Below are 26,755 nucleotides of genomic sequence, written 5' to 3'. Positions count from 1 at the left end.
AGGGATTTTTATTTTATACATACTGTAAGGAAAAGTAGCTTAAGGAAACACTTAAGGAACAGAAGTATATCTTTTGAAACAGGATTTTTTTTTTTTTTAGCCAATTTTGGTTCCTGATACTTTTTCCAACATCCTCATTTTCTGATAGCCCTTAATCTTGTGTACTTTGGAGCAAGAGAAAATACCATATAGAAGTAGATGAAGACTCTTCTTTCTTAAATGCACTTAGCATGCAATTCTGTAGTTATTTTGAGATTCACGAAATGATTCAAATCATTATACAAGCAACATGTGGCATCACAGTAGCTTTTCAGACTGAATGTAGATTCTCAATTTACAGGAAATTAATCACATGTTTGGCAGTTTTAAATCAGACACTGTAAAGCACGTTGTTCCCCTAATGTATACATAGTGATGGCAGAAGGAAACAGAAGGAAAAAGGGCGTGTAATGTCAAGTGTGTATTTACAACAACAAACAACCAAAATAACATCTAACAGTAAAACTGCTATTTTGTGTAAATGCAAAATGTAAGTAGAAGGAGATCTTCCCCAAAGAATTTGAAGTTCAAATTCATAGATCCAGTTTTGAGATTAAGGAGCTATATCTTACTTACAAACTATCTGAGGATTTTAACCAGGACCGTCAGATCCTGCTCCCCAATGTCCCCTGCAACCTTTCCAAAATGTCACTGAATTGTAATCTTTAATGTAACAAAAGGAGAATTTTATTAAACATATGAGGAGCAGGGTTATGGGAACTTCAGAGTGAACAGTCCTTTGAAACTGTTTTTACAAATAAATACAGGGTTTTTTTTCTTCTTCAAAGGAGCAAAGGTTTGGCATTGCTGTATTTTGTAGCATTTCAGGGGCTCCCCAGAATTTTCAATTACCAGACTTCCTTCTCATATCATTTCTGGCTAATACAGGGGTGTCAAACTCGCAATGTCACGTGACATGTCGTGACGTATCACGACTTTTTTGCCAGTGCCGGCAATGGGATGAGCATGGTTTCGCCATGATGCATCCGGCCCATGGGCTGACAGTTTGACACCCCTAGGCTAATGGAAGAGCAGAAGAAGCTCTCAAACAAAGCAAAACATGTTAACAAGATCAGCAGCAGCAGCAGCAAGCTGGAACTAGACAAATAGCATCATAAAGAGCCACACCATTATTATTGTGGTGGTAATAATAATAATAATAATAATAATAATAATAATAATAATAATAATAATAATAATAATAATAATAAAAATAAAGTTAGAAGGGACCTTGGAGATCATCAAGTCCAACCTCCTGCTGTTTTGGACAGACCTAATATTAATTGCGCTTACAGGTAGTCCTCTGTTAATTATGATAAATGGGACCAGAATTTTCATTGCTAAGTGAGGCAGTTGTAAAGCACAAGGTTACATCACAGTGCTACTTAATAATGGCAGTTCCTGCTTACATCCTTAAGCAAGGACCTCATAACTTCCGACTTCCTGCCAGCTTTCCCATTGACTTTGCTTGTGGTAAGCTGTGACCAAGGGGACACTGCATCAATAACTTTGAGAAATAGTCAAAACTACCACTCATGCAGTGATGTCACAAATTCAAATGGTCACTGAAAAGTGGTCATTAAATGAGGAGTACCTGGAATTTATTTTAGCTTTAGCTTTATGCATTCCTTGTACTGGCCTCCCTTGCTTCTTTTTGGCATACAGTTCCTACCATACTTTCCAAAGACCTGAGGCAATTCACATCTGGATCAGGAATGTACAACCTGTTTCAAATAATTTCTTGTTCCCAGAAAAGTATATGCAAAATTATTCCAATCTTAGGTTAGAATTTTGCAAAAACATCCTGTTTCTGACTTGAAATTACATATTTTGCTTATTCCATTTAGACAATAACAGTAGGTAATTTCCAGTGTAACTTTACTGAGCACCTTCCCAGTTAGTTAGTACATTCAGATTAGAGCAAATGCACACAGTGCTCAGTAGATTAAAAAAAAAGAGCTTGATATTTATTTATAAAAAAAATCAGTAAACTGGTAAAAATGGGATAAAAGGAAATAAAAACAGGAAGAGAAAGACAGGAACACCAAGCAGCATTCACATTATGTATATATCTATATCCGTTGGAAACAACACTGGGAGTGGCACGGTCAACCTGAAAGAAAATGGCCCTTGGTAACTTCAACTCATTAAGCTACATAACAGGAGGAGAGAGGGAATGTAAGACACCAAGTCATCCCTCTTCTATTCTGCACAATTAAGTAAACTGGTGGATGAAAATGATATATCTAAGAGGTATTTAGGGTGATTTTCCTGAGGGACTGAAGCCAAACTCACTCAGCAGGTTTTTCCAATATGGTTGAACCATCCCTGTGGCTGATACTGAGATATTTATAGCTGGATAGACAGAACAAAGTTTAATAAAACATGACTTACCCTGCATATGCATGTAACCCTGGGAATGATAATATATTTTACTTCTTGTTTTTTTATACTTTTTTTTCTTTCTTTAATCTAAAACACATCCATTGCACATCTTTTTATTTACTGGGAGACAGGCCAAATGTTTTATTTGTATTTAGCCAGTTTTTCCAGTCTGCTAAAAATCTTTAAATAACTGCAGCTGACATGAAATAGACCAATAAACAACAACACTAACCAGTTGCAAGATTATCAGTGTTTGTTGAAGGTGTTTATAATCTCTGGCTCCCACTGGCTTCTAGATTACCAAAGCAACAATGAGTGTATTATTTATCCTTGACTGACTTAATATGAAATATTAATTCTTTTAACATGTAGCAACTAGCATGAATTTTCCTAGTTTTCTTTATTCTACGTTACTGTCGTTTGTGAGTGTTGAACTTTTACCCAGTTCTATATTGTATTACAACAGAAGTAAGGAATCTGTTACCTTCAAGATGTTGCTGAACTACAATTCCCAGTAGCCCCAGCAAGCACAGTTAAGACAGAATCTTTGAATTGACTTCACAACATTGAAGATATAGTTTTTGTTCCAGAGGGACAAGAATTGACGTCCTTGCAACAGATGGATGTTCCTGATAAAGACTGGTTGATGCTATCATTTCCCTTCCGCAGGATTAATCTGTCCCTCAAGCTAATGATTCTGGATGGATTCTAGGCAGATTTGAAGGTTATTTCCAGGGAGTAGGATCCAGCATTGATATTGCACAATTACATTACAACAATTTGTAATGATTGGGGGGAGTGTCTTTGATTAGCTGATAAATCAGCTAAGTAATCAGTTGTGTCCCTACCTACAGACAAGAGACCTGGTTTCAGTGGTTCATGTAATTTGGTTACCTCAAGTCTGGGTTATTCAAATGGGAAGCCTTTGAAGATGGTGTGGAAGTTGCAGCTGGCTAAGAATGTAGCAACAAATGAGTGGCATTTCCAAAAGATACCATATCATTCCTCAGGCTGAAACAATTGCATTAGTTATCAGTTGTTTTCCAAGTCTAATTTCAAAGTGCTTGCCTTAATATATGGAGTCTTATATTGTTTAAACTGAAATTATCTTCAGAACCCTATATCTATTCCTGTACAATCCATCCAGTGCTCTTGAGTCATAAAGGGGGCAAGTTTTGCAGATGACACCAGGAATACTGTATTATCAACAACAAATTGTGCTGTTCCCATGGCAGAGAGTTGAGGCAGGCCTCTTCCTTCTTACAATTTAGGAGAGAACTTAAAATCAACTTTATACATAAGAGATTTCATTTTAATGTCAGCATTCTTAAATGGTTTTAGGTTTTTATGGAATTACTGCATATGAGTATATGTGAGTGGGTGGATGGATAGTGTATAATTATTGGAGTAAATTTCAAACAAATGTATAAGTAAATAAATATGCTCTTTGTTGTACAGTATATGCAGAAGAGGAAAGGTATTATCTTGCAAATCCCGACAGTGAACTTCTGTATATCGAAAAGGGGTTGGATTAAATGATCTACAAAATCTCTTCAAACCCTACTATGAATCTAGACTTTTATATTTATGTGTTTAAACCCAATCCTCCAGAAATTTAGTAAGTAACTAATTTTTGCAATAAATTCGTCATCTTCAGGCTGGTGCTTTCAGCTTCGTGCAATTGCTGCTCAAAGCACGAAGCTGAAAGCACCAGCCTGAAGATGACGAATGGGACTTTGTCGAAACATCGCCAAGACACTTCCAATTTTACGTGGGAGAAAACCCGAACAACCAAATACCTACATACAAATACCCGCGGTTGCTAACAAAGAATAAAGAGAGAACTGGTATAGCTATTTCGAGTTCCATTAACTCTCTTCAGCCAGACTTACTCTTCTGAGATTCGAACCTGGGCTTATCTGCATGTTAGGCAGTTGTTATAACCTCTAAGCCAAGGGCTCTCACTCTGTTAGCTATCAGGAGAGAGACAGGGGGAGGAGATTTTTACAGGTCTTTGGTTGTTCGGGTTTTCTCCCACGTAAAATTATATATATATATGTTTTCTGAGGTTTTTGCGGGTGTTTGTAGGTAGGTCTTTGGTTGTTCGGGTTTTCTCCCACCTAAAATTGGAAGTGCTGCTCGAAGCACGAAGCTGAAAACACCAGCCTGAAGATGACGAATGGGACTTCGTCGAAACGTCGCCAAGACACTTCCAATTTTACGTGGGAGAAAACCCGAACAACCAAAGACCTGTATATGTATATATATATATTGCAATATTGTTTCAAAACTTTTTCTTCATACTGAATTGAGGTTAAAGTTCTGTATTTCTGATCTTATATGAAAAAGTGATAAAATTTATAATAGCACTAAGCAGTTGGCTTGGATCATATGAATTTCCTCCTTAATGGAATGAATAGTAACTTACCACTTCTCATTCTCTCTAGTTTTCCTGTTAAGGGAATATCAGGATAACTTTTTATAGAAAGAATGTAATTCACTGGGAGAGATAAAGTTTGCATTTGCTATACTTTCAGTGCTAGTTAGGGGTCTTTTTACATAGTGTGATCTCACCTGTGCCTTTACAAATCTGTGTAAACCTGTTGGTGGCTCCCTAAGGTGTTATATATTTTTAATATGCCTGTTGGTTAGTTTCTCTCAGTACTGAGAAAAACAGCAAGACTTCACTTCTCACATTGTCTGCAAGACAACAGAAAAGTTTCTGTTAACGGAAGATAATAAAGTTAATGTGTAGGATATTTATTTGCTGCTCATCTCACTTTGAGGTAACTCTAGACAGCTTACAACAATAAACGCCAGTAAAACCATGAAGAATAAATATTCCTAATAACAGTAAATATTATAATTAAAAAGATAGGAAGGAAGGGAGCAGGATGTGCTGGGGAAGAGGTGAGGTCTTAATCTGTCAACCATCTCCAGCATGATACACCTTCATTGGGACCCCAAGCCAACTGCCAGAGCTCAGGCCCTTATGGAAGGTCAGAAGGGTGAAAGCGGATCTCACCTCAGGAGGCAGGATGTTCCAAAGGGCAGGCACCATGGCAGAAAAGGCTTTTCTCCTGGATCTGACCAGCACAAGTAGGGCAGGCCAGTCCCATTGGGGTGAGATGGTTCATCAGATAGTCTGGACCTATGTCATACAGGCTTAAAGGTGATAACCAGCATTTGAATTGCATCCAGAAGCGGTAGTCCAAGTGTGAGATGACCAGGGCTTGAGTGACTGAGTATAAGAACTCCTGTTTCAGAAAATGGCATAACTGGCACACAACACAGAATTGTCCAAAGACTCTCAAAGCCACAACTACCACCTGATCTTTGATCAGGAGTCACAAATACAGGAGAACCCCCAAGTTGCCCACTAGTTCTGTCAGAGCTAGTGCCACCCCACCCAGCACTAAAGATGTTAGAGTCCCAGATATTAAAGCTCCATGCACCCAAATCCATTTGGTCTTGTTAGGATTCAGGTGATGCTTGAGGTTCCCCATTCAAGCCCTCACTGCAAGAGGAAAGTGACAGCCTCCCTTGGATCAAAAGTGGTGGAGATATAAAGTTGAATATCATTTGCACACTGTTAACTGTTTATTGTTCTAATTACAAATTGCCTGACTTATGAGCATTCTTTCTCTTAAAGCTTTGCTTCTTTTCTCTTTTGCTCTTGAGTAATCTTCCTGTATCTCTTTAATCCCCATCTTTTTTTTAATCTTCTCAGATTGCTTTACTAAGCCAAACATTTCTTTCTTCCTGATCATTTCCTCCATGCTTGATCTTCCTGGGACAAACCTGTTGTTTTGTGCTTTGCCCAATGTCAGAGTAGTGATCAGGTGTCAAGGCAATTGGTTCTTTTGGATCCCAGGACAATGAACACTCCAGTAAATAAAAGGATTTTTAAGCTTTACTATTAGCTCAAGTAAACAGACTGAAAAGCACAACATAAAAAGTATACACACCAAGCCAGATATCCACATCTCTTGCAAGCTGACAGAACCACAGCAGAGATTCCCCAAGAGCAGCCAGTACTCAATCCTAGGTTCTGTACAGAAGGTCCCACCAAACAACCATAACCCCCAGGTTTTTATTGCAACGTGACACCATGATTTCGTGGCCCTGTTATGGACAGGAAACTGCATGTGACTCTGGAATAGGAATGGAAAGTCTGCGATTTTCACAGCAAGAAAGGCTTTGAAGCTACAGGAAGATTCCCCTCCTTCTCCTTGATTAATCCTTTATTTTATTTTATTATTTATTTATTAATCCTTTATTATTATTAAGGGTGAAAAACAAACAAGTTAGCTCAGAATGAGTTCTGCATTTCTAGACTTTTCTTAATATGTCATTAAAATCAAACTAACCATGGTTTTCTGCATTGCCACTACACGTCATGCACTTGTCCTTGGGTCTATGTGGTCTTTCAGCCACAACTCCATGCCTTCTATGTCTTTTCCAAATTTTTAAATTTTGTTCCTTCCATTCACCTCTCCAGGGGAACTTCCTAGACCAATCCCAATTTCCTTGCAGGCTCCATTTTGTCTACTGAGAAACTCATTATCCCATCCTATAATAATCAGATTGCTTTATTCTCCCTGCTTATGTTTATTTCCAGTTTCTCTTTTATACATGCGTACTTAGCACTCAAGTTATGTCCTTGCTTATGATGGCAAAATCCAGCAATCTAAACTAGCTTCACTCATTTCTTCACTTTATCACAGCCCCTAGGTTACACTTAGACAATGAGACATCAGTGCATCAATTGCAACCACTAATTTTTTCTAATGTCCCCATCTCCCTGTTGATGACATTTCCAGTATGCTAAGCACACCAACAGAATTGACAGGGTGAGAGATGGAGAGGGAGAAAGGCAAATATCAATAATTATCTCCTCTTCTTGATTTTTCTGTATAGAGAGAAGATTGCATAAATGTTATATAAATTCCTTGTGTATTACAAATAGAAAATTCAGCATTTTGGGTATTTGAGTTTAAGTGAATGGACACCGAAAGCAAACCTCATTAAAACAGCAGAACAATATATTCAGTTTGTATTTCAGGTATAAAATTTCTTGTTCTTACTTGAGCTTGTACAAACCAATCATTCTCATTCCTTAATATGCATAATAAGACAGCAAATCTTTTTGTACTGCTAACATATAGTAACTTATATTATTCCAGTGAATTAAATTTAACTGTTCTCTCTAAATACAACACAACTACACCATGCATTTTTCCTGCAGAGGTAATGTTAAAATTTCAATATTTTCAAAGAAATGTAACATCTTCCTTTCAAAAGGAAGAAAATACCAATAAACAGGAAAAATCACTCCTTCAACCCCATCACTTTTCTACTTTTTTAAAAAAGGGGAGTAGCTGCTCATAATTTATGTTACAGTATTTTCTAGTAGGCTTGTTAAACAGAATAACTTTCAACCCAGTTTCTAAGGAAGTAGAAACACAGATAAACATGCACATGATAAAAGCAGCAATATATATTCTAGTAATCTATAATGCCATGCTACTAACAATAATTAACATGTGCATGTCTCTGTCTCTATGTATGTATGTATTAAAGCTTAGGCAGCCAAGTTTGGCATAAAGCTGATAAAAATGTGATCTCTGAATTTGGGAGAGAGAGTAATTTTCAAAGTGATTGTTTTATCTCTCTTTTAGCAAGTACTTCAAGAAAAGCAGAAACATTTATATAGGGTATAGAAACAAATGATGCATACATTTGGTATACTGCATGTGATGTGTCAGAAAGCAATGAATCAAATAATAAGACATAAATTAGACATGAGAAATAAACAATACAAAAAAAATCATCCACAATTCCACAAGTGGAAAATTCATGGATTGCATCACCTCCTTTCCCAGGCAAGTTTACATCTTTCTTAATACTTGGAAGTGTATTCAAGGACCTCTAGAACATTGTCCCTGTGGTTTAGCTACTGAAAAGGCTAGTTTTTGTATACCATAATAAAAAGAATGGCTAAAAAGAAAACGTGATTTCATGAACTTCAAAAGGAGACATGGATGTCAAGTTAAAATATTAATATCACTCTTATTAAAAAGCTAAATAATGAAGCTCAAAATTCCAGATAACAAGATGAGGGGAGATAGGCAGGTGGATGCAGTATTCCAAGTGTGGCCTTACCAAGGCATTGTAAAGTGGTATTAATACTTCACATGATCTTGATTCTATCCCTCTGTTAATACATCCTAGCCTTGTTGGCAGCTGCAACACACTGCTGGCTCATATTTAAGTGATTGTCCACTAAGACTCTGAGATCCCTCTCACAGTTACTACTATTGAGCAAGGTACTCCCTATACTATACCTGTACATTTGGTTTTTCTTGCCTAAATGTAGAACCTTACTTTTTTCACCATTGAATTTCATTTTGTTAGATAGCGCCCAGTGTTCAAGTCTGTCCAGATCCTTCTGTATCTCAAGCCTGCCTTCTGGAGTGTTGGCTATTTCTGCCAGCTTGGTGTCGTCTGCAAATTTGATGAGTTCCCCATCTATCCCCTCATCCAAATTGTTGATGAAGATGTTGAAGAGCACTGGGCCTAGAACAGAGCCCTGGGGCACCCCACTACACACTTCCCTCCATGTAGATGTGGTTCCATTGAGGACCACACACTGAGTATGGCTGGTCAGCCAGCTATGAATCCATCTGGTGGTGATGCTGTCTAACCCGCATTTTTCTATCTTCTCAAGTAATAGGTTGCGGTCTACTTTGTCAAATGCCTTATTGAAGTCCAAGTAAATTATATTCACAGCATTCCTTTGATCCACTAATTTTGTCACTTGATCACTTTTGTCACTTGCTACATTTTGTGCTAGTTATTAGCCTATTTTGTTAATTAATATGGATATCAAGATCCTAACTAACCTATCAGCTAGGCAGTTGCAGAAGGTTTCATTGCATATAATTCATTCTTCTCCTTCTGGGTTCATTAAAAATCAACAAGCATCAAATAATCTGTTTTTAATAGAATGTTTTATATAGCTAAAGATAGAATTGACTCTGCAGTACTTGCAGTTTTTGTTCATGCACAAAAAGCCTTTGATTCGGTTTGAATTAAATTCTTAAAACAAGTGATGATTAGACATGGCTTTGCAAAATATTCCATTCATTGGATTGAAATTTATCATTTACAACTCTGTACAAGAGTTATAATAAGTATTTGTTCAATTTTATCATTCATTCATTCAGCATGAATGAGTGTGACCCTTGGCAGAATTGGCCACATTCAACCTTCCTTTTTGACTTAATTCTTAAACCTTTGTCTATTGCTGTAAATGTGTGCAGTTGTATGCATTTAAATGGTAATATTTTTTTATAACAGCAAGGATTTTGGTGGTGCATGGGTGAAGGTTTTCCACTGTGGACACATGTGGTTTGCATATAAATCCTTCAGGAATGGCATCCTTGTGCAAAATCAATAAGAGGCTGGGCTTATAGGAGCTAGTTTGTTGGTAATTAGCCTCATTTTGGAACATCTGAGGATAGTTTTATTCTGGATCACCAAGGAAATGAAGATAAGCAACATCTAAAACACAACATTTCCATGACTATGTCTGAATTAACAAACTATTTTTTTCCAAACACTCAGATAACAAAACCTCAAAGCTTATTCACATACTAATGGCATTACATTTTAAAAATACACTTATACCTGTGACCAGTCAAAATCTGCAGGAGTTTAAAGCTTGCAGAATATTTTTTTAAAGCAATCAATTATATTTCTAATTATAATTCTGTCTCATTTCTATCATCTGAGAAAAACGGCCTTATAGAGCATTTTACAATCAACCCTTCAGTTTGGTACAGTGGGACCTGAGCAATTCCCAGCAGGTAATGAGGTAGCCATAAAATAGGAATAATTATTTTGATGTTAGGATTTATTGTGCATATTAAAAAAGCTTAGATGAAGTTGCTAAAATGGGGTGATTATTCTCTTATATGCAATGCAACACAGCAATATTTAATTAATTAGATGATCAGAAGTATCAATTTTTAAATCAACTTTTAAATTTAATTGGAAAGAATCTTTTGAATATTGGCATCATATTTATTATTTTTTTAAAAAGAAAATGGTAGAATCGTGAGCATTACTTTTAAAGAAGCATTCCATCTTCTTTTACACCCAGGAATGAATGTGCAAAGTTGCTACAATTTATTTTTTTCCCCAAGTTTTTTTTATTAATTTTCCAATATTACATTTACATACTTGAAAAGTAGCGTGGCGGTTGAGCACCATAATTCCATTACATTTGAATATCATCAGTACAAATCTCAAAGTATTACAACAACTAATTCCCTCTCTTTCCTCATAAAATTTACTGTCATATTCAGATCAATACAGTTCTTATTCTATCAATCAAACAAAAATACCTTTCTAGTATTCATCAATAATCTTCAGTCTATACATTTCTTAATTAATTTGACATTCCATCTTTTAGACAATAACCTAATAAGTTTTTTTAACTTTAATTTTGCATTGATATTTAAATTTAATGTTTAATCTTTATCATTTCCGGATTTTAAATGAACCCAATTTCTCAGTCTCTTACCTCATATTTAGGGCTAATAATTTTTTTTTCTTTTCCTCTTTCTACTTCCTTCCTTTCTTCCTTTCCAGAAAAAGAGGAGAAAAATAAATAAATAAACCATCAGCATTTATACCACAAGCCAATATATGAATTTAATTATTAGTATTTATACTTCTAAGTTTTATTTAACCTGTGTCTCAACTCATGACAATATCTTAAATTCAAGTCTTAGTTATCTATAAACATTCAAACTTTTAGCAAATCAATAACCTGGCGATTAATTTTCCCTTAATATTTTAATTTAACGTTTAATATTTTTTTTCCAAATTTTAATTAAGCACAATTCCCTTATCACAATTCCTCATATAGTGTAATATTTAAAATACCATATATCTTAACAAACTGACAGTGGGTGCTCCTCGATACACCCACGTTACACCTATCCTCCGTGAGCTGCACTGGTTGCCTATTGGTCTCCGGGTCCAATTCAAGGTGTTGGTTATTACCTTTAAAACCCTATATGGCTCAGGGCCAGTCTATTTGCGAGACTGCCTACTACCTCATAGTTCCCTTCGTCCGGTTAGATCCCACAGGCTGGGCCTCCTTCAGGTCCCGTCGGCCAACCAGTGCCATTTGGCGGGGCCGCGGAGGAGGGCTTTCTCTGTGATGGCGCCCACGTCTTGGAACCAGCTCCCCCCGGAGATTAAGTCCGCTCCCATCCTGTTGGTTTTCCGTAAGCTGCTTAAGACCTGGCTTTTCCGGCAGGCCTGGGGTTTATAAAATCTGACCCCTGGATGACTGTTATTGTACTGTTTGTTTTGTCATGTTTTATGGTGTTTTTATTGTTAGCCGCCCAGAGTCCTGCGGGAGTGGGGTGGTTTATAAATTTTAAAAATAAATAAATAAAAATAAATAAATAAATAATAAGACAATATAACATTCTTATTTTGATATTTATATTTCTAGATTTTATAAAACCAATTTTTTATCTCAAATCATTACAATATCTTATGTTCAAAATACATATTCTATCCATTTATATATATTCTATTTTAGATCTCATGTATAGATCAAAACCCCAATCCCTTTCAGTCTTATTCTAGCTTTTTTCCTCTGCCAAATCATCTTTCGTATCTTCACTTTTAAATCATCAAAAAGATCTCCTTGTATTGTTGTGACTATTGTTTGATATTGATAAGGGTGTTCAGTTGCTGCTTTCTTAAGAGGGCTAGCTGATTTAGCAAGCCGTCTCTTTATTTTTCCAGTTCGATGCAGTTGTCTTGAAGTATTTATCTTCTCTTTCATCTGTTTTTCTTTTTTATCTTCAAATTCCTTCTGGTTTATAAGAAAAGTCCTTTCCTTGTTCTCTATTATCAGTTTCCTTTTTGTGTTTTCTACTGTTTGTATTTGTTGAGTATCTAAGTCTTCTGTCACAGCATTTGGTTGTTTCCCTTTCTCTATAGAATTCTGTATAGATGATTCTTTAGTTGAAGTCATAGTTTGAGCTTGCATACGAAGAGTTTGGATAATTGCTTTTAACATATAAAGAATGTGTTCCTATACTTGCTCTGTGGGAGAAATCCATTCCTGTTCTTCCATTGTAGTGTATTAAACTAAACAAAAAACTTACAATCAGAAAGTCCACCAAGTAAAGAGCTGAGCTGAGTTTCTTGCAGATGGTGCTTCAAAGTTGCTTTATATCTTATCTATTTTCAAAGCTTTCAACAAGTCTCTCTTAAAGAATAGCAGGTTACACTCTCAAATTTAGCCAGCAAATGTCATCTCAGAGTTAGTTAGATCTTTTCAGTTTTCTTTTCCCCCTCTATTTTAAGGGGGGGGGGAATAACCCAAATCTTCCGTAATAGTTAGAGTAAAAATCAGAGAAGAAAAAGAAAAAAATAGAGAGTAGAAAGTTACAAGTTTTATAATCCATCAGTTTTAGAAAATAGAATTCCAATTAGGATCCCAGTATTTTTCCAACGTTTTAAACTCCCAAGTGATTGATAGCTGCTGTTTCTGGAGGGAGAGCTAAAATCCCCCTTCCCTCACCACAGGGGGGAAAGTACTTTAGCAGCTTATGCAGGTAATTAAGTAATTTGGATGTAAGAGATGCAGATCTCACCCAATCCTTTCCATGCTGCTTTGAAGTTGCCAGATGTTAATGTGACTTTGGCTGTTAGCAGCTTAGGGACGAGCCATATTTCTATGGCCGGTCCTTTCATCCGCCGGTTTGGAGAGATTGTCAGATCTAACAGGAGAGTTGCTGCTCTCCTGCGATCCAGCAAAAGCCCCTCCTTGCTAGTTGCCTCTTCGGGGCAATTTTCAGCCCTTTTCAGGGCCCCCCAGCAATGCGAAACTGAATGGGGGAAAGAGAGCAGATCTCCCAGCCATCCATGGTGGCTGCATGACAAAACCAGAAGCCTACAATTTATTATTATGTTAGCTTTTGTCAGCCTTGGGCCTTCCCAATATGGTCGGACTACAGGGCTCCTGCTGTTGGTAATTCTGACAGTCCCAATCCACTTGGAGAGCTCCAGAAGGAGGAGATTTTGCTATGAACAGAAGAGGGGGTTAACGGAATAATACAATTTCTGCAGATTACTAAAAGCAATCTTAACATTTATCCATTAGAACTTTGAATGCAATCTCTATGAAACAAGAAAAAAAAGTTTTCTGAATAATGTAAGGTGCACAGAATTACTTGGCTCTGGTAATTTCATCAACTGGCATGTTGAAGAATCATTAATGCAGTAGTCGATATAATAAGGTCATTTGGAACAGGTGTTTGAAGGGAATAGTTTTGTCTTTGTTCGTTTCGATTTGTTAGCATAAGGTTTAAACCTTATTCACTGATTAATTTACAACTGCAATTGTACAAAAGGCTATTGAGAATGACCTTAGTGTGTCAAAACACATGTGACTTCTGGTAAGCTATGAGACAGATTCAGGACTAGCTAGTCATCCAGATTTCTGTAGTGCATTTCAGATAATCTTGTTACATCTAGCCATAAGTCTGTATGGCTTATTCTTTATTATTTTTATTTTTGATTGCTCATTATATTACATTTGAGTTACAGAATATTTGACTTTTTCTTTTCTCTGTGGTTCTGAACCCATAAAAAAGAACTTGATTAATCAGTTGAAAGACTTGTCCAGTTCAGCCAATTTTTTCCCAAAGTAACCAATCAGGGGAAAGTTCACAGTGCCATAGCATCTTCCTATTATTATCTGTCCCTACCTGGTTATTCGGGAAACAAAGTATCGGTACTACATAGTTGAACTCAAAAACTAAATTCCCTTCCCCGGATACAAAGTAACAAAGTGCAATTCCCACCCCCAATAAACTGTCATAAATCACATTCCCCAATTAGCTAAAAGTGCGGGCTTTCTCCCCAGCTCCTCAGCCCGCCAAAATGTTATCAGCTTGTCCTTGAGTTCCCACAGCAACGTTATTATTATGGCTAGCTGAGCTTTCATTCCAACCCCCCCTGCTGCACCCTTTTCTAAAAGCAAGAAAAAGCATAGTAAAGGAGAAGAGAAGATAACTGCATTTTCATCAGTTGTCAAAGCGGGAACATCCAATGTTAGCAGCGTTGACATTGCGGCATTAGGATTATTGCTCAAATGCAGATTATTTTATAGTGTTCCTGCTTATCTTTATTTACCACTTTAATGTCAATGTTAATATTCCTTCTAATCCATATTTTTATGCTGATTAGTTTTAATAGGCAGTTTGGTGTAGGGGTTAAAGTACCAGGCTAGAAGTTGAGAGATTGTGAGTTCTAGTCTTGCCTTAGGTACAAAATTGATTGGGCAGCTTTGCACTTTTCTCTCAACCTTAGGAAGCAGGTAATGGCAAACCACTTTCAAAACCTTGCCAAGAAAATTGCAAAGGCTTTTCCAGACAGTCGCAGGAGGTGACTTGAAGTGGGAAAAAAAGGTTCATTGAGTCTATGGAAGCAGGTAAAGATATCCTCTAAAATGGAAATATATCTCCATTTTTTTTCTTCCCCCTTTTTAGAGGATGACGTCATTCAGTTCTATGGAAATGCAGGCAGTAATTTCTAGCATTCAAACAAATGTGGAATCAGATTAGAGAACAGCATATCTGGATGCTTTGGAATTATCTTTTGGAGGCAATTAATCTGTGAATGTCTTTTTTTGCTCTGTTTGTTTATTTGTAAATAAAACCTAAACATTACAAGTGCTATAAATCTCCTGTGATTTTCTTCATTAAACCAAATGTAAGCCTGAAACAACTGCAGGCTCTCATGAGACAAAAAACTGGGACGTGTGTATGAAAGGACATTATGTTCCTTCAGAATGAACCCTTATGTTCATACAAATAGGTGGTTATTTAATCTAATTCAATCCATATGATAGATCAGCATCAGTTTTTTCAAACATTTTGTAATAGTGCTAAGGTACTCTGTTAGCACAAGTCTGATCCATTTCAGATTCTAGTTTACACAGATTCGCCTTTGTAAATATGAACACTCTTGTGCTTAATATCATCTGGCTTCAAACGTATTTTATATGGAATTGATGTAACTCTGCTTTCTAAATTAACAGAATAGTTATGTTATCAATCATGTTAATTGTTAAAATATAAACCTTACCACTTAAGTTCTTTGGTTTTATTGATCTGAGAGCATATTGATCAAAGCAATGGAGTAAAGATTCAATTTTTGCTACTGCAATTTTCAAGAGCCTCTTTATCAATCTTATACAAATGTTGTACTGATGTAAAAGAAATATAGACATCAATCAGCACTTTAAGTGCCAATGCACAAGCCTCCTTAATCATTTTTTTTTTTTGCAAGGCTTATGTAGAGATACATTATTTGTTCCTTTGAAATGGCCAAAACTAAATTATGTAAAAACAGAATTCAAAAGCACAGGTTAAAAGCTAAAATATACAGCAATCTTCTTGGCTGAGGGCACATTTGTTTCACATGATGGAATATCCTCCCTCTGAGATCCAGCAAAATACTATTCTCCTAGTTTTTCAGAAGGCCTTAAACTGCTGGTTCTTCCCTCAGGTGCTGGTATGAGTCCAGTAATAATATTTATAAGTGTTGATAGGCTAGGAAGCATTTGTTAGCCTACTTAGATTTTTTTTTAGATTCCTTTATATTTGGGCTGTAGAATTTAAAATTGTCTCTATTACCTAATTTTGTGATTATCTGGATTTTTTTCAGCCCAGGTTCTGTAGCCTTAAATGCCACATACTCTTCTCATAGAAAGATTGCTGGGCAGATGTGTCTAAGTGTAAAGTTCTAAGTGTTCTTAATCCTCAGTGCCCACCACATTATATCAGGCTTCTAGTTATAAACTTCTCTTGGATTTCAAAGCAAAGATTTTAAGACTATTGAAGAAAACCTCACCTTATACTTTTGCCATATCCTGAACACAGTTAACTTATTGCTATATAAAAACAACTAGTTGCTGCCATCTCATCTCCATCCAGATATTTGCAGCCCAAATCTATTTGCCTTAGCAAAAGAAATATTGATACATAAATTTATTGTACATAAAACTAGAACCCATAACAATGAAGTAACATTGCTGGAAACCATCCAGCTCAGGAAAGTCGAGCTGTTCAAATAATAAGAATAAAGAAAGAAAATGTCATATCAGTCCTTTTTTAGTAGCAAGTTAGTAGACTGACCCAGCAAATTTGTTCACCTTAAAATATGGTAAGCAGAAAGGCATTTATTATAAGCCGACAAGCATAATCTTGAATGCATGAAACTGATTCTGCAGAGCACTATTGCAAATAAGTTGGATAGCTGCCATGAGAAGCCATATGCACTTTAGTAACAACCTTTTTTTTAACCAAGGCCTGATTATTGGTTGTTGGAAACAAGCACATGGAGGACAAGACACAAAACATGTGTGGGAAAATATTTCTATAAGAAGGGACAATATAATCAAAATAGAGTCAGGGGACTGAAAAATATTCCTAGGGTGTCATAGGTGTATCATTTGTTATACTAAACAGAAAAATAGAAGCTCATGAGTAAGTGAAGAGATGAACAGAAGTTCACAAGTAAGTGGGTGGGGCATAACTTTCTTAATTATGATGAGTTCTAATGCTTTTCCTACTATATTTAGATTTTGTTCAAACCTGGATTTTCTTTTGAATCTAAAGTAGCCTTGGATTCCATAGACACTAAATTTGCTTTGAATTGTAGTAAGAACATCTCCTTAGCCTTTAAGTTCATCACTATTGTTATGTCCCGAGCCTTGCAAACGGGCTCAGGGCGTTTGCAGGCAGTCCCGGGCAGGTGCAAGCTGCCCGGGACCAGACAGGCTGTCGCCAGCGCCTGTGCGCATGCGCGGGTGCTGGCGCGGGAAAAGTAACACATTGACCCGGGAACTGCCTATATAAGAGGCTAGGAGCTTTTGGGCGTTGCTGAAGCCTTCACTTGTAAGCTGAACACAGAATAAAAGGAAACCTGAGAACTACAACTGCTTCTCGCGTCTGCTTTTCGCCAAGGACTCAACACTGGCGAAGAGGATGGGATGCCTTACATCGCCTGGAAAGAAAGAGGTGTAAGCTTACCCAAGTGAGTCCTGAGCGGCGGAACGACGGAACGGTGTTGACTCGGCAGCTACCCGCCAATCCAGTGCGCATTCGGGGGTAGGCTGGCTGATAGACCCGTCTCCTGAAATGGCAAAGGTTGGAAGGCTTTCGGAGTTCGACGTCTGACATCCAGAGCGGTGGGAGTCCTACGTAGCCAGGGTGGAAAATTACCTCAAGGTGAACCAAGTGAGGGAAGATAGCTTGAAGGCTGCCACCCTGCTTTGTGTCTGCGGTCAAGACGTCTTCGAAATCGCAGAGAACCTTGCAGCACCTGTCCCATTAGAGTCTGTCAGCTACGCAGATCTAAAGAAGCTATTGAAGGAGCACTTCCAGCCCAAGATGTCCGTCATCGCATGGCGCCACACCTTCGAGCAGAGGGATCAATGATCCAGAGAGTCGGCCAAAGAATACATCGCCGCATTACGGAAGGCCGCCAAGCACTGCGAGTTCAAGGACCTCGAAGAACGACTGAGGGACCGATTCGTGTGCGGCTTAAGGCATCGAGATCTACAACAGAGGCTTTTCGCCAAAGAAGAATTGTCCTTCCAAGATGCCTTAAGAGAGGTCACCGCAGAAGAAGCAGCAGGCGGCGCCGTCAAAAACATGCGGCCGATCAGGAACAGTCCAGATGTTGCATCCGTGCACCAAGAGGACGTCCAAGGGAACTCCGAGGAGGATCCGGACGAGGAAGTCGACCGTCTCCACCCCATGAAGGAAGGGAATCAGAAAGGAAGCTCTGCAGTTCCCCTCAAGTGCATCGGCTGTGGAGGTCGCCACAGGAGAACCGACTGCAAGTTCCGCTCCGCTATCTGCCGGGCGTGCGGGAAACAAGGACATATTGCAGCTGTGTGTCTGGGCCGACGAAAGGTACAACCTCAGGAAGAACTGCGCCTGAAAGGTACCAGGGTCCCCAGCCAGAATAGGGTAGGTTTTTGCGCTTCGCGAAGAAGCATCTTCAGGACAGGCACACACAAGCCCATCAAGAAAAAGCTGTCACTCAAGGTGAAGCTACAAGGGGTTCCATTAACTATGGAACTAGACACGGGGTCTGCCCTTTCAATCATATCCTTACATACATTTAGGAAGATTTGTTCCGGCAGTGGAACTCAGGCTAAATTAAGGCCTTCAGACATTGTGTTAACAGACTTTCAAAATTCGAGAGTGTGTGTTAAGGGGGAGGCCACCCTTAACGTACAGTATAAGAATTTTGAAGGTCCACTAGACATATTAGTAGTAGGGGGTGAACGAACGAGTCTCATAGGACTCGATTGGTTTGAAGCCTTGGGGATACACGTCACGGGGCTCAACAGCTTACAAACACTCGACCTACAGGAAGTCTGCAAAGAATTTGCAGATGTCTTCAGCCCCCAGCTGGGCACATTCAAGGGACCTCCTGTGTCCTTAAAACTAGACCCCACTGTCACACCCATTAGAATTAAAGCAAGAAGGGTCCCTTTTGCTTTAAAGAGTAAAATTGACACTGAGTTAGACAAACTGATCCAACAGGGAATCCTAGAACCTGTTGATTCCAGCCCTTGGGAGACCCCCATTGTCACGCCTCTAAAGGCAAATGGGGACATTCGCATTTGTGCTGACTACAAATGCACTCTTAATAAGGCATTGCAGCAACATGCCTATCCTGTTCCTGTGGTCAGTCATATTCTGGCCTCCCTCAAGGGGGGGGCGCGTTTTTGCAAAGCTTGACCTAGCTCAAGCGTATCAACAGCTGCCTGTTGATGATGATGCTGCTATAGCTCAGACTATTGTGACCCACAGGGGAGCCTTTAAGGTAAAAAGGCTACAGTTTGGAGTGAATGTCGCTCCTGGGATTTTCCAAAGCGTAATGGAAAACACACTACGGGGCATACCGGGGGTTTGCCCCTACTTTGATGATGTCTTAATTGCAGGAGACTCCACACACATTCTAGCTGAAAGGCTAAGGGCTGTTCTGTTAAGATTCAGGAAAACAGGCCTCAAGCTCAAAAAAGACAAATGCAAAATTGGGGTGCCTTCTACTGAATTTCTGGGATTCAAAATTGATGCTGCTGGGATTCACCCTGCTGAATCCAAACTAACTGCCATTTTAGAAGCACCTAGGCCAAAGTCTAAGGCCGAACTTCAGGCCTTTCTGGGCCTCCTGAATTTCTACAATTCCTTTCTTCCACATAAAGCTAGTGTAGCTGAGCCTCTTCACAGGCTATTAGACAAACAAGCAGTGTGGCAATGGTCACAAACACATGAGGCTAGTTTCAATGAGGTCAAGGCCTTACTAACTTCTAACAGTGTACTTGCACACTTCAATGAGTCCCTTCCTGTGTGCATCGCTTGTGATGCTTCCCCTTACGGGGTAGGAGCCGTCCTGAGCCACCTCAGGTCTGATGGAACTCAGGTTCCTGTTGCATATTACTCCAGAACACTGTCTTCTGCTGAGCGCAACTACGCTCAGATAGACAGGGAGGCTCTGGCTGTTGTTGCTGGAATTAAAAAATTCCATGATTTCTTGTATGGCAGGCATTTCACGGTCTTCACTGACCATAAGCCTCTGCTGGGACTGTTTACCACACATAAACAAACTCCCCAAATCATTTCCCCTAGAATGCTTAGGTGGTCTATTTTTCTGTCTGCATATGATTTTTCCTTAATCCACAAGCCTGGGAAAGAAATAGGCCATGCTGATGGCCTCAGTAGATTGCCCCTGCCAGTAGTAGAAGCTGACCCTGCGCCAGCTGTCAACATTCTATCCATCCAAGCCTTGCCCGAGTCCCCTCTGAATGCCAGGGATGTCGCCGCTGAAACAGGCACAGATCACACACTTTCACGTGTCCTTTCTTGGGTTTTGTCTGGATGGCCTGAGCACTGCCCTAGTCCTGAGTTTCAGAGTTTCTGGTCCAAAAGGAACGAGTTGTCCACTTCTCAGGGTTGTCTGCTTTGGGGAAACAGAGTTGTCATTCCCACCTCAATGAGGACTAGGATCTTAGAGTCCCTCCACGAGGGTCATCCTGGCATTGTTCGCATGAAGGCCCTTGCGCGCAGCCACTTGTGGTGGCCTGGTTTAGATAAGGACATTGAGGCTAAGGTGCATGCATGCCACCTGTGCCAGCGCTCTCGCCCAGAGATGCCCCAAGCTCCTGTGCATAGATGGGAGGATACACAGTCCCCATGGTCTAGGGTGCACATTGACTACGCTGGGCCCTTTCAGGGCCAGTTCTTCTTGGTCCTCATTGACAGTCATTCAAAATGGCTTGAGGTTGTACCTGTCTCATCCACCACCACTGCAAAGACTATTCAGGTACTGAGGGGAATTTTTGCTGCACACAGGCTCCCAGATGTCATCGTCTCTGACAACGGCCCTCAATTTACTTCCTCCGAATTCCAAGCTTTCTTACAGGCTAACATGATTCGTCATGCCACGTCTGCACCTTTCCACCCGTCCACCAACGGTATGGCTGAACTCATGGTCCGCATCACAAAGGACGCCTTGAAAAGACTCACCTATGGGGACTGGCATCACAGGTTGGCTGACTTTCTCCTTTCTTACCGCACCACACCGTCCACTTCTACAGGGAGAAGCCCAGCTGAACTTCGCTGGGGGCGCAAACTTACTACGAAGCTTGACCGGTTGCATCCGGACAGACTGCCTTCATCTACCTCACATCCTAGGGCACCTAGACAACTACTTGTGGGTGCCCCGGTTTGGACTCGCAATTACGGGCCTGGTCATACATGGGTCCCCGCTTCTATTTCCAGGGTCACAGGTCCTCTCTCCTACGAGGTAGCCCTGGACAACGGTCGTGTCCTGCGTCGGCACATCGACCAACTCCGCCCTAGGCGGGACCTTTCAGATGAGACTCCTGGGTCTTTTCCAGGGGGGGAGGGGGACCCTTTAGAGCAAAGGGAGGGGCACGAGCTGCTGCCCACCTCCAATCATGGAGCCACAAACGGCCCATTCCAAGATTCCGCGAGTGCCCCAAACAGGAATTCTAAGAGCCTATCCAACTACCAGGCATTCACGCCTACTCCAGCCAGGGAGTCACCCCGGGGGTACAATCACTATTCACCTGCACAGCACAGTACTCCAGTCAGGGAGGATACCCGGGAGCATCCCAATAAATCATACCCCGCAAGAGAGCTGGCACATAATCCCCAGAGTTGGCCTGACCTTACCCCAAGTCCTACAGGGGGTCAAACTTACAGGGAGGTGGTCGAGGAACCAAGTCCCGACCGCAACACCTCTAGCCCACATCAGGGAGTAACTGAGTTTTGGGAAGGTACAGAGACCCACACGAGCCCGGACACAGAACGGGGCTTAGGGATTGGACAGCCTCCTGACAGGTCTTGGACGGACCTAGGAGGTTCTATAGAGACGCCCAGCAGTGGCTATCACTTCAAGGGGCCCGAGGGCCTACAGCTAGGCAGGTCAACCAGGTCACAAAGTGACAGAAGCCCTGGCCTGACGAGCCCGGTGGGCGAGCAAGCAGGCCAGGCATCGGGGCACAGTCCTCGGAAGGCACCAAGGCATGATAAGGAGAACAGGCTCACGTCTCCCCTCAGTCAGGGAACACCTGTCAGAAACCCAGAGCTGAGAAGGTCACAGAGAGCAAGGAAATCTCCTAAATACTTAGAGGATTACATAACATTGCTGGCCAAACAAAAGCCAGTAAACAGTAGGAGCACTGGGGAGTAGAACACTGCATCAAGAAATAATTGTATGTTGGTAGTAGTCTTAGCCCGGGGGAAAGGGGTGTTATGTCCCGAGCCTTGCAAACGGGCTCGGGGCGTTTGCAGGCAGTCCCGGGCAGGTGCAAGCTGCCCGGGACCAGACAGGCTGTCGCCAGCGCCTATGCGCATGCGCGGGTGCTGGCGCGGGAAAAGTAACACATTGACCCGGGAACTGCCTATATAAGAGGCTAGGAGCTTTTGGGCGTTGCTGAAGCCTTCACTTGTAAGCTGAACACAGAATAAAAGGAAACCTGAGAACTACAACTGCTTCTCGCGTCTGCTTTTCGCCAAGGACTCAACAACTATAACCTGTAAAATACTTTTGGGGTTTATCCTAGGAAAACAGCCTAAAGTCTAATTTGAAAGGTGTGAATTAATGGGGAGGGGCAGCATTGATTCAGACTTCCTGTAATTGATCAGTGAGTCACTGTCAAAATAATAAAAATCTGGGCAATAAAAAGAAGCCATTTGAGGATAAAAAGGATAACCAAGCAAAGACATTGCTCTGTACTGACAGAAAAACGCAATGCAATAAAAAGCAAAATGCTAAAAGAACTCTTGGTGGGATATATTATAAAAATCCCTCCTCACGCTCTGCACATTACTTCGGGTACAGATTACAGGAGTTATTAACACATAGAGAAGTAAATTAATCTGTTACCTGTTTATAGAGTTAGACACTAACATGAAAAACAGGTGAAACTGGTGTCAATGATGAAGCTACTGTGAGTTAAGTAGCCTGAGCAAACCAAAGTTTCTGAGCGAAATGATAATTAAAATGTAGTGACAGCATTGATTTCTTATACAATAACAAAAAGAAATGAAAAGAAATATCCCAAATCGTCAGTGCTGCAACTAGTGCTGATATAGCCAATTATTACCAGCCTCCAGGAAGTTGAACAGAATAAAGTGATGCTGATTCCTTTAGAATTTTGAGCATTTTTTCCTTCAATAAAACATAGAGACTAACTCAGTCTGTCATTGCCGTAAGAAAAACGGATGAAAAAAACTTGGAGGAAAAATCTCAGAATTTGAAGAGGTTATTATTAATAGCTCCTTATTGGAGCTTCAGATATTTTCAGTAACCCTGTACTGAGACATCAGGTAGCAAACAAATTGAGGGGGGAAAATAAAGAAAGAAACTCCCTGTACCCAATAAAATCGTTGTGATTGAGCTCAAGGACAGAGGTCTATAATAGGATAAATCTTAACATCTTGACCAAAAGGGACACATCATCAAACAAGCTAACCAAAAATTATACAGCTTTGTGGGGAAATTGTGTGTGCTAATCTATAGTTATAAATGTAAAGCTGTGTTTGATAGGTTGATTGATTGAGCAATGCACTGATGTGAATAGAATAGAATAGAATAGAGCTGGAAGGGACCTTGGAGGTCTTCTAGTCCAGCCCCCTGCTCAAGCAGGAGAACCTATACCATCTCAGACAATAAAAATCTCCAGTGATGGAGCATCCAGGGATGGAGCAATTTCTGGAGGCAAGCTTTTCCACTGGTTAATTGTCCTCACTGTCAGGAAGTTTCTCCTTAATTCCAGGTTGCTTCTCTCTTTGATCAGTTTCCAACCATTGTTTCTTGTCCTGCCCTCTGTGCTTTGGTGAATAACGTGACCCCCCTCTTCTTTGTGTCAGCCCCTCAAATACTGGAATACTGCTATCATGTCTTTCCTATTTCTTTTTTTCTTTAGACTAGCCAAATCCAAGTCCTGCAGCTGTTCTTCGTATGTTTTAGTCTGTAGGCCTTTGATCATCTTACTTGCTCTTCTTTATTTTTTTTCCAAACTCTCAACATCTTTTTTGTGATATGATGACCAAAATTGGCTGCAGTATTCCAGGTGTGGTCTTACTAGGGTTTTATAAAGCTTTTACAAAAACAAATCCCCTTCCCATACCCCCCCCAAAATTTAAAAATTTTCAATAAAAAAAAAAAAAAAATAAAATAAAGCGGTACTAATACCTCGTGTGATCTTGATTCTATGCCTCTGTTTATACAACCCAGGATTGTATTTGCTTATTTAGCTACTGCTGTACACTGCTGGCTCATGGTTAAATGATCGTCCACTAGGACTCCAAGGTCCCTCTCACAGTTACTGTTTTTAAGCCAGGTCTTGCCCAATCTGTACTTATATCTTTGATTTTTCCTGCCTACATGTAAAACTTTACTTTTCTCCACATTGAAATTCATTTTGTTGGATAGGGCCCATTGTTCAAGTTTGTCACGATCTTTTTGGATCCTGAGTCTTCTGGGGTGTTGGCTACTCCTGTCAGTTTGGTGTCATCTGCAGATTTGATGAGTTACCATTCAATTCTCTCCTCCAAGTTATTGATGAAGATATTGAAGAATACTGGGCCTAGGATGGAACCTTGTGGTACTGCACTGCTTACTTCTCTCCATGTGGATGTAGTGCCATTGAGGACTACTCATTGAGTACGGTTTGCCAGCCAGCAACAGATCCATCTGGTGGTGATGTTGTCTATTCCACCTTTTTCTAGCTTGCCAAGGAGTAGTTGTGGTCTACTTTACCAAATGCCTTACTGAAGTCTAAGTATATTATGTCCACAGTATTTCGCTGGTCTATTAGTTTAGTCACTTTGTTAAACAATGAAATAAGATTGGTTTAGCATGATTTGTTTTTAACAAACCCATGCTGGCTACTAGTTATAACTTTATTTATTTTTAGTTGTTTGCAGATCTGGTTTTTGATTATCTTTTCTAGGATCTTCCCAGGTATTGATGTTAAACTGACTGGTCTGTTGTTTCCTGGGTCCGTTTTGTTTTTTTTTTTTTTCCTTTCTTGAAGATGGGAACTACATCAGCCCTTTTCCAATCCTCAGGTACTTCTCCTGTGCTCCAGGATTTTTGAAAGATGTGGTGCAGTGGTTCTGAGATAACATCTGCCAGCTTCTTCAGAACTCTGGGATGTAATCTGTCAGGCCCCAGTGATTTATATTCATCAAGGTCAGATATGTGTTCTCTTACCATTTACTTACTTATTTTAATTTTTGTTTCTAATTTTCTTTTGCAGTGGGGTTTTTTTTTTATTTGGTATGTTGGGCTATGGTTTCTTTTTGTGTGAAGACTAATGTAAAGTATGAGTTAAGCAGCTCTGCTTTCTCCCTGTTGCCTGTTATTTCCTTGCCATCTTCTCTCTTTAGAGGACCTACAGTTTCCTTGACTTTTTCTTGTTATTAATATGTTGGAAGAAAGTTTTTTTTTATTATTCATGATTTCTGTTGCAAGTCTTTGTTCATTCTGAGCCTTTGCTTTCCTTCATCTTTATATGTTCTGGCTGTCTGCTGATAATCAGCCTTAGTTATGTGCCCCTCTTTCCATTTTTTGTATTTGTCCTTTTTGTCTTTAAGTTTGTCAGAGAGATCTTTGTGCAGCCATGCTGGTTTCTTCTTGAATTTATTGTTTATCTTTTTCAGTGACATTGTGCTGGTTTGGGCTTTTATGATCATATTTTTCAGAGTTTCCCATGATTCTTGAGCTGTTTTCCACTTTAGGATTTTCATCCTTGGGATTTTTCCTAGGTTCTCTCTGAGTTTGTTAAAGTCAGCTCTTTTGAAGTTCAATCCAACAATGAATATGAAGGGGCAAAATCTTTTTACAAAGACATGATGTTTGATTTGCCTACTATATCTACAACAACATTTACAAGATTATGGAAAGATTCTTTGATGCAACGGACTATATTGATTGGGAAAGATGCTTGGCAAAAGAAGTGAGAATTGAGGAATTAGATGATGGGGTGTATCAGAGGGAATATTTAAAAATTAAACACTTGTTTGAATATGGCTGAAGAAATAGAAAGATTTTAGTTTACGAGGGATGAATCCTCCAAGTAAGACAGTGTTTTTTTCTTTCTTTTTTTGTTTTTTTGATATAATAACTATAAAAATGTGTGAGATGATCAATATAAAGGAAATGTTTTAGATATTTAAATGTAATTGATTTTAAGAAAATCCAATGGATAACTAAAAATGGGAAAATGTTTTGAATAGAGTTAAGAGATTAGATGATTGGATTTAATTATGGGTAAAGAGAACAGAAAAAATATGGAAATAAGTGTATACTAGTTCAAGAGGATATGTATTTTAAGTAGTATATTATTTTCTTTTTCCCTTTTTTTCTTTTTCTCTCTCACGTCTTTTTTTTTCTATGTCTTTCTTTTGTGTCTTTTTCTTACTTATTTTTTAAGACATGAAAACAGATTTAAATACTTTAAAGTAATTAATTCTGGGAAAATTTTAATCGGTAGAAATGTTTTGAATATTGTAGGGAAAATAAATTTAAACAAGAATTGTAAACAGGATTTATGACAAGGCAACCAAGATGACCAAGAAAAGAAGCATGATATTGATGTGATTATTATTGGTAGAAATTTTAGAAAAATCTTTATATTTAATTGTTACCTATCAAATTAATATGAATTGTA

At 39.3% G+C, this 26,755-nt stretch overlaps 1 long non-coding RNA gene across 1 annotated transcript in view; it reads left to right on the top strand.

Moving 5' to 3' along the window:
- Window positions 1-25,203, top strand: part of LOC120311807 — a 68,125-nt gene extending 42,922 nt beyond the window's left edge. The window contains exon 5 of the long non-coding RNA XR_005557735.1: window positions 25,152-25,203. This is a non-coding gene — a long non-coding RNA (uncharacterized LOC120311807). The remainder of the gene's footprint in view (window positions 1-25,151) is intronic.
- Window positions 25,204-26,755: the final 1,552 nt, after the last annotated feature.

This window comes from Crotalus tigris, unplaced genomic scaffold (genome assembly GCF_016545835.1).
Source record: "Crotalus tigris isolate CLP2741 ecotype Arizona unplaced genomic scaffold, ASM1654583v1 scf7180000018371.15429387391:27106975, whole genome shotgun sequence".
NCBI classification, from domain to species: domain Eukaryota; kingdom Metazoa; phylum Chordata; class Lepidosauria; order Squamata; family Viperidae; genus Crotalus; species Crotalus tigris.
The sequence above is the reverse complement of the archived record's forward strand: the minus strand, read 5'-3'. Positions and strand labels throughout refer to the sequence as shown.